General features: G+C 36.5%; 1 protein-coding gene across 3 annotated transcripts in view; it reads right to left on the reverse strand.

The window, feature by feature from the left end:
- The window catches only part of LOC137251472 (poly(A) RNA polymerase gld-2 homolog B-like), a 240,543-nt gene that overhangs the window by 131,492 nt on the left and 97,042 nt on the right, over nt 1-12,009 (reverse strand). The gene's annotated exons all lie outside the window — the stretch shown is intronic.

The following is a 12,009-nucleotide window of genomic DNA, read 5'->3' on the forward strand; positions in this document are numbered from 1 at the left end:
GGATTTTGATATGGTCGTAATTTCGTTTGCAATATCTTCAAGGTAGTGGAAACTTAAAAGAAAATTGGCCTAACTTACTGAAATTTGACATTTAAAATGTGTATTTTTACTAAGACATTATATTTTTTTTAATACATTTTCTCGATTTTTTCGAATCTTTTCGCTTGTTATTATAGCGTTTTGATATGGAGCTCCTCATATCAGTTTTGCGCTAATCAGATATCATACTAGACTTTAAAGCTATTACTGATTCAGTTGGAAAGCTACTTTAAATAATTCTAGATATTACATGCGTTTTCGCATAATTTAGAAGTGGAATGATAAGTCAAATTTGGTGAGCTTATACTAATCGTGTAATTCCACCATTTAGTTAGTAGATATAAATACAAATAGACAAACCCCAAGATATAAACTCTTAGTGAGCTATTATCTCTTGGTACAGTTTTACTATTAGGAATTTATAGATTAATATGCATTGGTGTAGTACATGATCGCATGCATGTATCACACATACATATATAATACTAGATATTCGGGAAACGTATTTCTTATCAGAGAATATAGACACATAAGAAATACGCCGCCAACAGAAATTATAAGTATGGGATGATTCGTTGCTTTGACTCTGATGTTTGTTATTTAGAAGCATTGGTGTTGAAATACATTGTATGGTTTCTTGTGTATTTAGAATAATAGGGACGCGTTAAAGAAAAAGGGAAAATAAGTATATTTTAAAATATACTTGTTTGCTCAAAATAAGCATCTTGATTCTTTTAAGTAGTGCTTACTCCACACCACGTCACCCACACAGCCAATAAAGTGAAGAAAAAACTTTGGTACAACCAGCCAGTTGTTGCCCCAAGTCCCAAATGGAAACAAGTGTTTAAAACCCGTTATGGAAATACTATATAATATAAAGTTGAAAACCAATGTCTTATGACCAATTGATCATTAATTTGTACCAAATTGCATTTAACTAATTTATTTTCAGCATCTGTCGACCCTACAGACGTAACTCGCGTTGCCAAAATAATTTGTAAGTATGTACTATGTACATATAAAAATTACCGTATGTATATTTACACACTGGACGATCTGCGTTCGTTTAGATAGAATTAAAATAGGATAACTGTCTATAAATAAAGGGCTCCGTGTATTGTATTGATTTTGAACGTTTAGCGGCAGGAACATTTACAAATAATACAGTCCACAAACAATTTATCATTTACACATATGTATACATGTAGGATAATTCTTACGTTCCAATGAAGCGTGATCCAGATACGGATAGAAATTTACCATGCAAATGCAACAACGAATTGATCCATATGGTTCACATTGTTGTTGCATTTGCATGTTAAATCTCTATCATTATCTGGATCACGTTTCATTTCAACACGATGAATATTAGCGGATGTGCCTGTATGTTCATATGTAGGCGACATCTATTTATCAATAACTGGAAACGTTTGCATACGTGCAATTACATCACTGTTTGACCACTCGCGCAACCCTTTCGCGTCGTCTCGAGGCCAACGGAAAGTTTGAACAGTCTCAATCTACATCCGCGACATTTAACACCTAAAATTAAGAACGCTCCACTACCGCACCGGTAAAACAAAAGTGCTTGAAATATTAATTAACTATAACTAAGTGTTAAATACTAATTAAAACTACATGAGTGTTAAGCTGCAATCCTATTTCTAAAAATAACTTAGTGTAACTTATTTTTAATAATTAATTAATAACTTAAATCTATTAAACTATCTGTTCAGAAGCTAAGCGGTTAATAATTGGAATATAGTGAGATAGGGATGAAAAGGTAAGAATCCCCACATACATATACCTAAATCAATATCAGCTAGAAATTAATTGCAACAACTGCCATTGAAGTACGCGGCAAACATTGCTTATCACCAGCTAAGAAGGCGTACATTTGTAAATGCACTTAAGCAAGTGAAAAGAAATGCTCACATAAAAAGATAATAAAAAGAAAGGGACCAACTGATAGTTTTTAGGAAATACATTTTTATACTTGGAGACCAATTGTACAGCGAACAACGGGACATTCATATGGCTTAGCAGCTAAAGGCTTGCACTGATATGAATGTTGGAGATTCGAGTTCAAACCTCAGCTCCCGAAAACTAGCTGATGAAGATGTGAAATTCAGAAACATGTCCTAGTAACCATCGCCGTTTGTAAACTTACAATTTTTCTCTAATATCAATTACAAAAATACATTTTTAGATTTGCTCAGTATTTGTAAATATTTGGAAAATTATTGAATAAACCAGAATGAATTTGATTTTCACCAAAATTGTACGTACCAGTGTTCTTTAAGTTTTGAAGCAGTTGGTTCTTTTTATTTAACACTAATATTGGTAAAATAACATGCGTTTACGCATTATTCAGAAGTGGAATGATATATTAAATTTAATCAGTGTATATATCTACCCTAAAACAAAACACACCCGTGCTAACTTGCAATTATCTCTAGTGCTAGCTAACGATTTGAGAGGTTATCGGCATTTTTTATATCGATCAATATGCTTCTACATTAATATTAAGCCAATAAAAGCATGACATTTGAATAGGATTCACATAAAAATGTGCATACTAGGAATGCCAATCCCGGGATCTCGGTTGTTCACGTCTTTTCATATATTTGAAATATGGACACAAAAATCCCCTTATGTATAAAAAAAAAATTACTGTTTACAACACTTTTTCTAACTTCGATGACTTCGCGAGTTGGTTTAAGCTTTGTTCATATGTAACAGCGCCCTAAACACACCACATCAAAATCAATCAGCTGATGTTTCATTTATAACATGCCCATCGGCAATAATGCGACTGCACGCAAAAATGCAGATACACACATTATTATAATGATGGATTTCCTTTTTTCTTTTGACTGGAGCGGCAGCTTTAAATTGTGAATTTTTAAAAAGTTTAAGTTTTTTGGGTAAAACAAACCTGTTTGCAAATCAGCTTAAAAATAAAGAAAAAGCTACATGCATTGCAACAATTTGGCACAAACAAACAAAGCTCTAATGTGACATACTATAAAGTCTTGCGTTTTTCATTTTGTTGCTGCCATCACGCGTCCACTAAGTATTGTCAAGAACTTCCATTTTATCGGATATTTGGACAAACCTCGTCAGAACCTCGACAATCCGGATAATTGTTTCCCCATTTTGATTATTTGGTAAGAACAATTCCTTTTTACAACGTAACGATTGGGAACATTTTGCTACACATATATTCTATATTATAGAATGTATGAAGATAGAATACATACATCAAATATCGCGAGACCGCTATCACACTCTTGTGTTTGTTTGCCTAGGACAATAACGATGAGACTCAAGTGTATACTTGGATATTTTAAGTGATATATTTCACATACATTTGCCACCCTTAGCTTTCAGTCTACTTTTTAATACAAATGTATCTGGCAGCGCTTTCGCCAGATGCAATTGCAGATAAGATGGCATAAGAAAAAGAGAGAATGAAAGATTAAAAAACGAAAATCAAATTGTCAAATGAAAATTAAATTTCTGTTCAATTATCAAAAAGAACACTACAAGTAGTTGTTGTACTTTACATGGCGATCCTGCCATCTTGATTTGATAAAAAGCAGACTGCTATTCCTGAAGCAGGCTGCTAAAATTTTAGCAGCGCTATTAAAAAAAAAAAATAGCCTATTAAAAAAGATCCTGACTCGACATTGTTAGAGACATATAGTTAGTATTCTTAAATGAAGGAGCGATCGTGAAATCAAGCAAGCATTGTCTTATAACGGTACTATGCGTTTTCGCAAAATTCAGAAGTGGGATAATACGGTAAATTTGTACTTTTGATAACTAATTACTTTCTAAGTGTTGGTAACGATCATGGTATACCATCAGTGACATTTTCACTCAAACGATAACTATGCAACTGTCAAACTATTTATTAAAATTATAATAATCACGGACCGTAAAGCTTGTTACCGCACATGCAAATATATATTTATTTGTATTACTAATATGTAAAAAAAAAAAAAAATAATTAAATATATATTGTAGTAAATAAGAACTGTTTAGAATAATATTGTATAAAAAGGCAAATTTGTTTTATAAAAATCCATATGAAAATGTTTTCCCTGTTAGTGCGTTTCTGCAATATCTACAGCTGCGTAACGAAACTTTTTAGTTATTGTGGTTAACATCCATAATTCCTTCACAGATTATGTGGTATCTTAAAGCGAGAAAATTAGAAAGTCCATAGCAGTTTTCGTAAAATCAGCTATATTTCATATAAGTTAGTCTTATCCTTAAAAAAAAAAAAATTACATAATTGTCTAAAAAGAACAAATCACGAAAAATATGGAGAGTCGGCAGAGAACATTAAAATGAATTATCCCTCAGGAGATTCTGGATGAAATATACTGAATAGGTGACTAAATCCATTCGTTATGGAAGCGGACGAACACGAAAAGGCACTGAACGCGTTAATAGGAATTCGTAACGATAGCTCTTCTGAATACATTTAATACTGTTCCAGAAACTTCCACGGGATTGAGGAATAGTATAAACATGAAAACTATAATATTGTTGGTCCGCCCTCACTTGAAGTAAAATAATTAGATGGTCCCTGGCTAGAATAAAACCAGCTTCATACCACAAAAATTCTTTCCACACACTAAGCTGGTTCTGCGAAAAAAAGAAACTGGCCTCGGAGCGACTGGGGACGAGTCATATTCTCTGATTATCGCAAGATAAATATATTCAATTAAGTTTTGTTATGCGTGGTTAGCCACAAAAATACAAATATATGGATTCACAGCTGCGTTCAGATTACCGTGCTCAATAAGCTCCCCAATTCTTGGTAAGGTGCCGTCGTGAATGCTGGATGTAGGCGGCGGAGTTAGCTTAACTCCCGATTAACAAAATCTAAGCAACTAATGAGTTAAGGAATTGTTGATGTTAGGCCCGGTTTTTCAGTAGTTGGTTAAGCTAAGCCTAAACTTAGTTTGCTTAAACTCTAGTCAAATTTAAACTCCAGTTAAACTACTGAGCAGTTTTTCAGTCACAGTTTAAGGCCGCCTTTGGGGTAGGCATTTTTGTACCCCAACGTTGGTTTTTTATTATCTAGATAATTTATAGATACAACAGCTGGATTTTGTTTACCCAACAACCATTTAAAAGATATTTCTCCAGCAAAATATACATCTAGTTCTGGAGGTGATATCCAAAATCATTATCTAGTTATTCTTAAACCAGATAGTTCTCGAATTGGTACCCAACTTCATTCTCCAACCAACCGCTATCGAACCTTTGAAAAATTTTCTAAAATTTATAGTTCTCGAATTGATCTCCAACGTTAGCATTTTCAAATTATTATCCAATCTTTGACAGATTTTGAGAAATGTACAGTTCTCAAATGAATATTCAACGAGTTTCTCCAGTTGTTATGGTCCACTTGGGAGAGTCACCTTTGGAACGCACCTAGGGGCTAGTGATGGCAAAGAAAAGGTGACATGGCAATTTTAATCGAAAGTGGACACTAGAGGTCGCCACGGCCGCGAAAATGATGATCTCTAGAAGAGGAAACAAGCTGTTTCCGGTAAAAAAAAAGGAAGAAGAAAAAAAAGAAAAAAGCGAGGTTGGTTTTTGGTGGTCATCTTTGCCCTTGGTGGTGGTCGAACGTGAAAATACATTGGTGTAACTAGCATCGTCATCCTAACGCACAAACATTCAACATTTTTGCAGAACTGATCTGGAGCGTCTTTTGACACTGTCATATAAATATAAAAAAACCAAAAACGAAAAGAAACAAGAGCGGAATTAAGTAGCTGCACGCAATAAGCAGCGCAGATTCGGCACATTTTCAACAGCGATAGCGCTAGCCAACCAAACGCGCTACCCCCAGCTATAGCGCCAACGAAACCACCGGACGTACCACCACCATCAACTTTATTAACAACAATCAGCAAGCCCGCCTCAGATAGGCCTGCTGCAACATCCATCTGATTAACCACAATCAGCAGGGCCGCCTCAGATAGGCCTACTGCAACATCCACTTGACTAACCACAATCAGCAGGGCCGCCTCAGATAGGCCTGCTGCAACATCCACCTGATTAACCACAATCAGCAGGGCCGCCTCAGATAGGCCTGCTGCAACATCCACTTCACTAACCACAATCAGCAGGGCCGCCTCATAAGGCCTGCTGCAACATCCACTTGATTAACAACAACCAGCAGGGCCACCTCGTATAGGCCTGCTGCAACATCCACTTGAGTACCAACAACCAGCAGGGCCACCTCGTATAGGCCTGCTGCAACCTACACTTGATTAACAACCAGCCGGGCCGCCTCGTATAGGCCCTCTGATACAGCCACCAACTACGACAAGAACTGCGGGATTCAAGGGGTTGTGTAGCGCAATATATAGCTTCTCCAACCCAATTGTCAACCTCACCTTCGAGCGGCGAATCCCGTTTCACTAACAGACGAGGCTCTGGCGACCCCAAGCTCCTCATGGAACTTGGGGGTGGGGAGGGAGGGATGGCCTGAAGGTTCAATGTGGCCATATAAATCGTTCCCGAGATGGTCGGGCCAGCACCTTAATGGTGCTGTGTTACCGGAGCGTATCGGATCTGTATCCGACAAAGGACCATCACATCGATAACACTCCCCAAAGCCTTCGGGGAGTAACCTAATCGCTACAACAACAACAACAACGACAAGAACTGCCTTTAAAACTGGGTGAGTTCGTTCTGTAATACAGAAACCACATTTTTTTATTTTAATTTAACCAATTACCAGTTGGGTTTGGAATTAACAGATAATTGTAAAAATCTTTGGAAGTTGAGTTGGGCTATAAATTTGTAATGCCAGCCTAAAAATAAAGTTACGAAAAGCTGCATACTCAAAATTTTAATAAGGTTCTAAAGTAAAATTTCGAAATTTATTCAAAAATGTTTTAGAAGTTGGTTTACAATTCTTTCGCATTCCTTTTAATTGTACTGAAATGTAATTTTAAATTTGGTTACTGAAAAAAAAGAATCGATGGTTAAACTGTGCTGTTACTTTAGTGTGTGTAGATACCCAAACATTATTACATATTGTTACGGTCTGCTGCTGCGGTCTACGGCCATGATCCCCTTGGGAGCGTGTTCACGCGAACACACCTAGCGATGTGGTGAAAGGGGCGATAGAAAGAAAAATATCGAAAAGAAGGGAACAGACAGCGCGGCCATGACAGACAGACAGAGGAAAAGAAAAGAAGCCAGCACGTTTTTTTTAGCTGTGGCGGAAAAAGGAAAAATTTGGTTGGAAGATCCTAACCTTATTTTTGTGAAGTTGGAAAAATTTTTGGTTGCCACTAGCGTTGGGATCGGTTGTGGGCAGGCGGCTATAATTGGTGAGATTAGCTTGCACAACCAAGGTAATACAAGCGAATGAGCAACGTGGAAATAACTATGGGCGTAGATGGTTGCATCGAGGTTGAAAAACAAAACCATATCTAAACGTGAAACTGCCATCAGCTCAACGCACCTAAATTCCTTACGCCAAAAGTGCTAATAGTTTCGTCGAAATATGAATTTAAATGCACTAAGGCTGGAGAGCAGCAACCAGAACAGGAAATTCTAAATACTGTACATGCGCTCCATTTGAGAATATTAAACAACGTGAATTTGGGTGGTGTAAGAAAATTTGCGAAAGTCGAGAGGCAACAACAACAATAGAAAGACAAAGAAAAGGTTTCCCACCACACTTAAAAATCGGGAACCTCAAGCGCCACCAACCGCCACCAACAGCACCACTACCGCGCGCTAAGGCCGCATGCTACCACAAAGCACCAACAACTGCCACCAAAGCACTGGCGCGCTACCACCACAAGCGCAAAATTCACGCTCTATCACCGCAAAAGGGCGCTACCCCCCCTTCGACCGCGCCAACCACGAGCGCAACTACCACGGGACGCCGCCAAACACACGCGCAACCACCACCAGACTTACAGAAGCCACCAGTTACAACAACAACAGCAGGGCCGCAATTACAGTGCTGCAACAATAGCGCCGACAACTACCAGATTCGACAACAACTACAGCCCTGCAGCAACAACGGCGCAATCACCTCACCAGCAACAACAAGAACAACGACATCATCAGGAAGCACGCCGGCAGAAGCCCACACTACAGCCTCTTACCGGCTAACTAAGTACCAGCATACCGGGTGAGTCGCTGCCAACGTAGTTAGAAACTAGTTATTAAGTTATGTAACAAAATTACAAATTAAGCATTAATCGCATATAATGACGCATATACATGAGTCGACATAAAGAGCGCCAAAGCGGCAATATTTGTATAAACAAAAAAAAGAAAACGCATAAGCGAAACATAGCAAAAAGTTTTTCAGATAACGAATCGAACAATGTTTTAGTATGCGCCTATGTACATATGTGTATATATTTTATGAAGTATTGATACTCAGCTAAAACGAGCACTATTACAAAGAATCATACATACAAATATGTACCTGTAAGGGACTTTTACAGGATTTTTAAAACCAACAAAGGAAAACATAACTACCAATTACATAATGATGAAATTAATTGATGTACGTTGCATGTACTCAAAAAAAACATAGGCACACACATACATACTTGTACATAAATGTTGCATTGATATGTAAGAATGTTCATGCAAATTAAAACAAGTGATGACATTAAATAACGCATACAAATAACGGAATGTTGGCCCAATTATTTTCATTTTTTGTATATACATATTAAATATAAATTCATTTAACTTGCTGTTGCATTCTTAGCACTATACACGATTAAAAAGAAAAACGCAACAGAAGCCAAAATAAAGCTACCTGTATTTGAGTATAGATAGCTGAAAAAGGTGCATACAAAGTATGCAGTTTCAACCAGGAAACTCCAAATTTTATCAGCAATAACATTTTCTCTTTTAAATATTCAAAGACATAACTAATGAACGGTGAAGTGTATGACCCACAAAACCAAATCAATAAGAAAAAAAAGGGGGTCATAAGTATTAGTTTAAATTAGTTATGTGCTTGGTTGTTCATATCTAGGTATGCATACAAATGTACTATGTATCTATGTCTGAATTTCTTTTTATATACCATACCTTATATCTAACCAAGATAATTGACCGACATTTGAGCGTTCGCATTTTTTTTTTTTGGAGCGGAATTTAATTAGGGATTGCGATAAACTTGAATGTGAGTAGGCCTGCTGCACAAATTTCATTTTTACATCCGAACCCCCTCCACGTATTTATATTTTTTTTTCTTTTCCAAGTTACGTATGTACGTATGTGAAGAGGAATTCATAGTACAACTAAGCCTTGTTGCATCCTAATGCCACAGTTATTATAAGCCTGAAATTTGAATAAACAATACTACTAAGAAACATTTAATAGTACGTACCACCAAATAAGAATTTGGAAATTTTTCCTTGTCAATTTATTTATTCATGATTATATATATATATACAATTTTCATTTTGCCTAATTCCACCCGTACTATATATTATTTTCTTTGTTGTTGTTAATGTAGTTAATAGCGAAACAAAAAGGAAGATGAATTATAAATAAATTTTGTAATTGAAATGGGAATGCTGGCATTCAATTTTATTTAGGAGGCACTTAGGGCATACAGGTAAGGGGCCACCGAAATTTTAGGTGCGTCGGTGGCCATGGTTATTTGAGGGTGGGACTAAGCACCGGGCGTCGCAACAACACCCGCGGCGCCCCTCTGTGTATTCGGCCTTTTTATTTTCCTTTCAGTTTTTGTTATTTTACTTTTCAGCTTTTTTGATATTTGATTTCAGAGTAGTAACCGGTCACGTCCGGTTCGGTAATTTTTTCTTGCGTCAGTTTTTTTTAATTTTTTTTGAATTTGAATTTAAATTTTTGAATGTAAACGGTCTGTCCGTGACATCCGGTTCAGCCGGATGTTGTTTTATTTTGTATTGATAAGCGTTTTGAGTCGGTCTCTGCGCTTCTGCCAGGTTTTTTGAATTTGACAGCTGCTCGTTTTGACAGGCATGATAGGAACATTTTTCTGCTTATGGCGCAGGAACAGTAAGGTTGGCAAGGACCCGCCCCAGCCGACAATGACTAGCCACTGTGCACCAACACATCATGCCGACCGCCTTCCTTACTGCTCCGTTGTAAATGCGTAACCATAACAATATATGGGTATTTTAGATTTTCTTTCGTACAAATAAGAAAATTATTTTATAATGCAAGAAAATCTAAAATGTTCTTCGGAGGAAAAAATTGCCGAAAGCATACTCAGAAAAATTTGCTTAGAATTTTAAATGAAAATTTGTAAATTTTCTGAATATTTTTGAAAACCTACCGAGCTTTAAACAATTTTTTTTGAAAACGTTTTCAAAATCGGCCTACACATTTTCTGTATACATTCAATCTAGTGTTTAAACTAACAAAAAAAAAACAAAGAATATATAAAATTGGACATTTATTACTGTTGAATTAGGGTGGGTCCCATTGTTCAGTAAAAACCTGTGCTGCAAATAATATAGTATGCAAGCTGATGGCCAGTTTTTTAAAGGTCTTTATTTTAGTATATCGGCTGCTGAAGCTGTAAAGGCTGAACTACCAGAGAGGTGATGTGTGAAGCGTCTTCAGCATAAATGCAGCATTCCTTTTGTAAAATCTGAGAACCTTACCGCTTTTGCTAGCAGTTATTAATTATGAACGTGAAAGAAAATGATTATTTCTTATACATTTTTTTACCCCAGCTGCAGTACACAGGGCTGAAATTTAACTGACATGATTATTTCCAAGTTTTATATATATATCACTATTTAAATATAGGGGTGCCGGTTTTGCTATCGAGAATTAAAAAAAAAAAGCACAATACTTCAGAAGACGTTTCCAATGCCATGTTTATATATTGGAATGGCCTTTTAAATGCGTGAAAAAGACCCACCTTAATTTACTACATATGTATAGCTGCGAAAAAACAAATAGCAGGAGAAAAAAAAACAAATTTACTTACACATTAAATAAAATTGTAATTAAAATGGGAATGCTGAGGTGTCTATTTATTTATAAGGCACTAGGTAGCTCAGGTATGGGGCCACCGAAAATTAGGTGCGTCGGTGGCCATGGTTTTGAGGGTGGGACAAGCACCGGACGTCGCAACAACACCCGTGGGCCCCAAGTTATATTCGGCCTTTATGTTTCTTGTTTTAATTTTCAGCGTTTTTCTTTTATTTCTGAATTTCAGCGTTAGTAACCGGCCATGTTCGGTAAATTTTTTTTGCGTTCAGTTTTTTTGAATTTTTTCAAATTTTCGAATGTTTAACGGTTTGTCCGTGGCATCCGGTTCGACCGGATGTCGTTTTAATTTGAATTTCAAGCGTTTTGAATTCGTTCTGCGCTTTTTGACAGTTTTTTTAAAGGCATGATAGGAACTTTTTTTGTTATGGCGCAGGAACAGTAAGGTTGGCAAGGACCCCGCCCAGCCGATATGACTAGCCACTGTGCACCACTACATCATGCCGACTGCATTCCTTGCTGCTCCCGTAGAAAATGCGTAATCCATAACACAGTTGATATCCTACATGGGATATCGAGTTGAAGTGAAGTTGAAAAAAAATCTCCAAGGTGGTACTACCAAAGCCAACAGCTATTTATTGTGAGAAATAAACACCTGATTGATAGCAGTAATGAAGCGTAAATCAAAAATAAATTATATATACTTTATTTTTTTTTCGTGAAAATACTGTAGTTTTGGAATTCTACACTTGAGTCCAGTTAAAGAACCACAAGTTGGGAACTATTACTTTTTCAACTTATGTAATAGCATTTTTCGCTTTATAAAAAATCCCCTCTTTTGCTGAGTATGCTATGATTCTAAAGTTGAGCAACTATTTCGAAACAACTCTTGAGATTTTAGAAGTATGCATTAATTAATAACATGAGCTCTAATGACACTCAAGCCCAAATGCTTGT

The sequence above is a fragment of the Eurosta solidaginis genome, chromosome 4, assembly GCF_040869045.1.
Source record: "Eurosta solidaginis isolate ZX-2024a chromosome 4, ASM4086904v1, whole genome shotgun sequence".
NCBI lineage: Eukaryota > Metazoa > Arthropoda > Insecta > Diptera > Tephritidae > Eurosta > Eurosta solidaginis.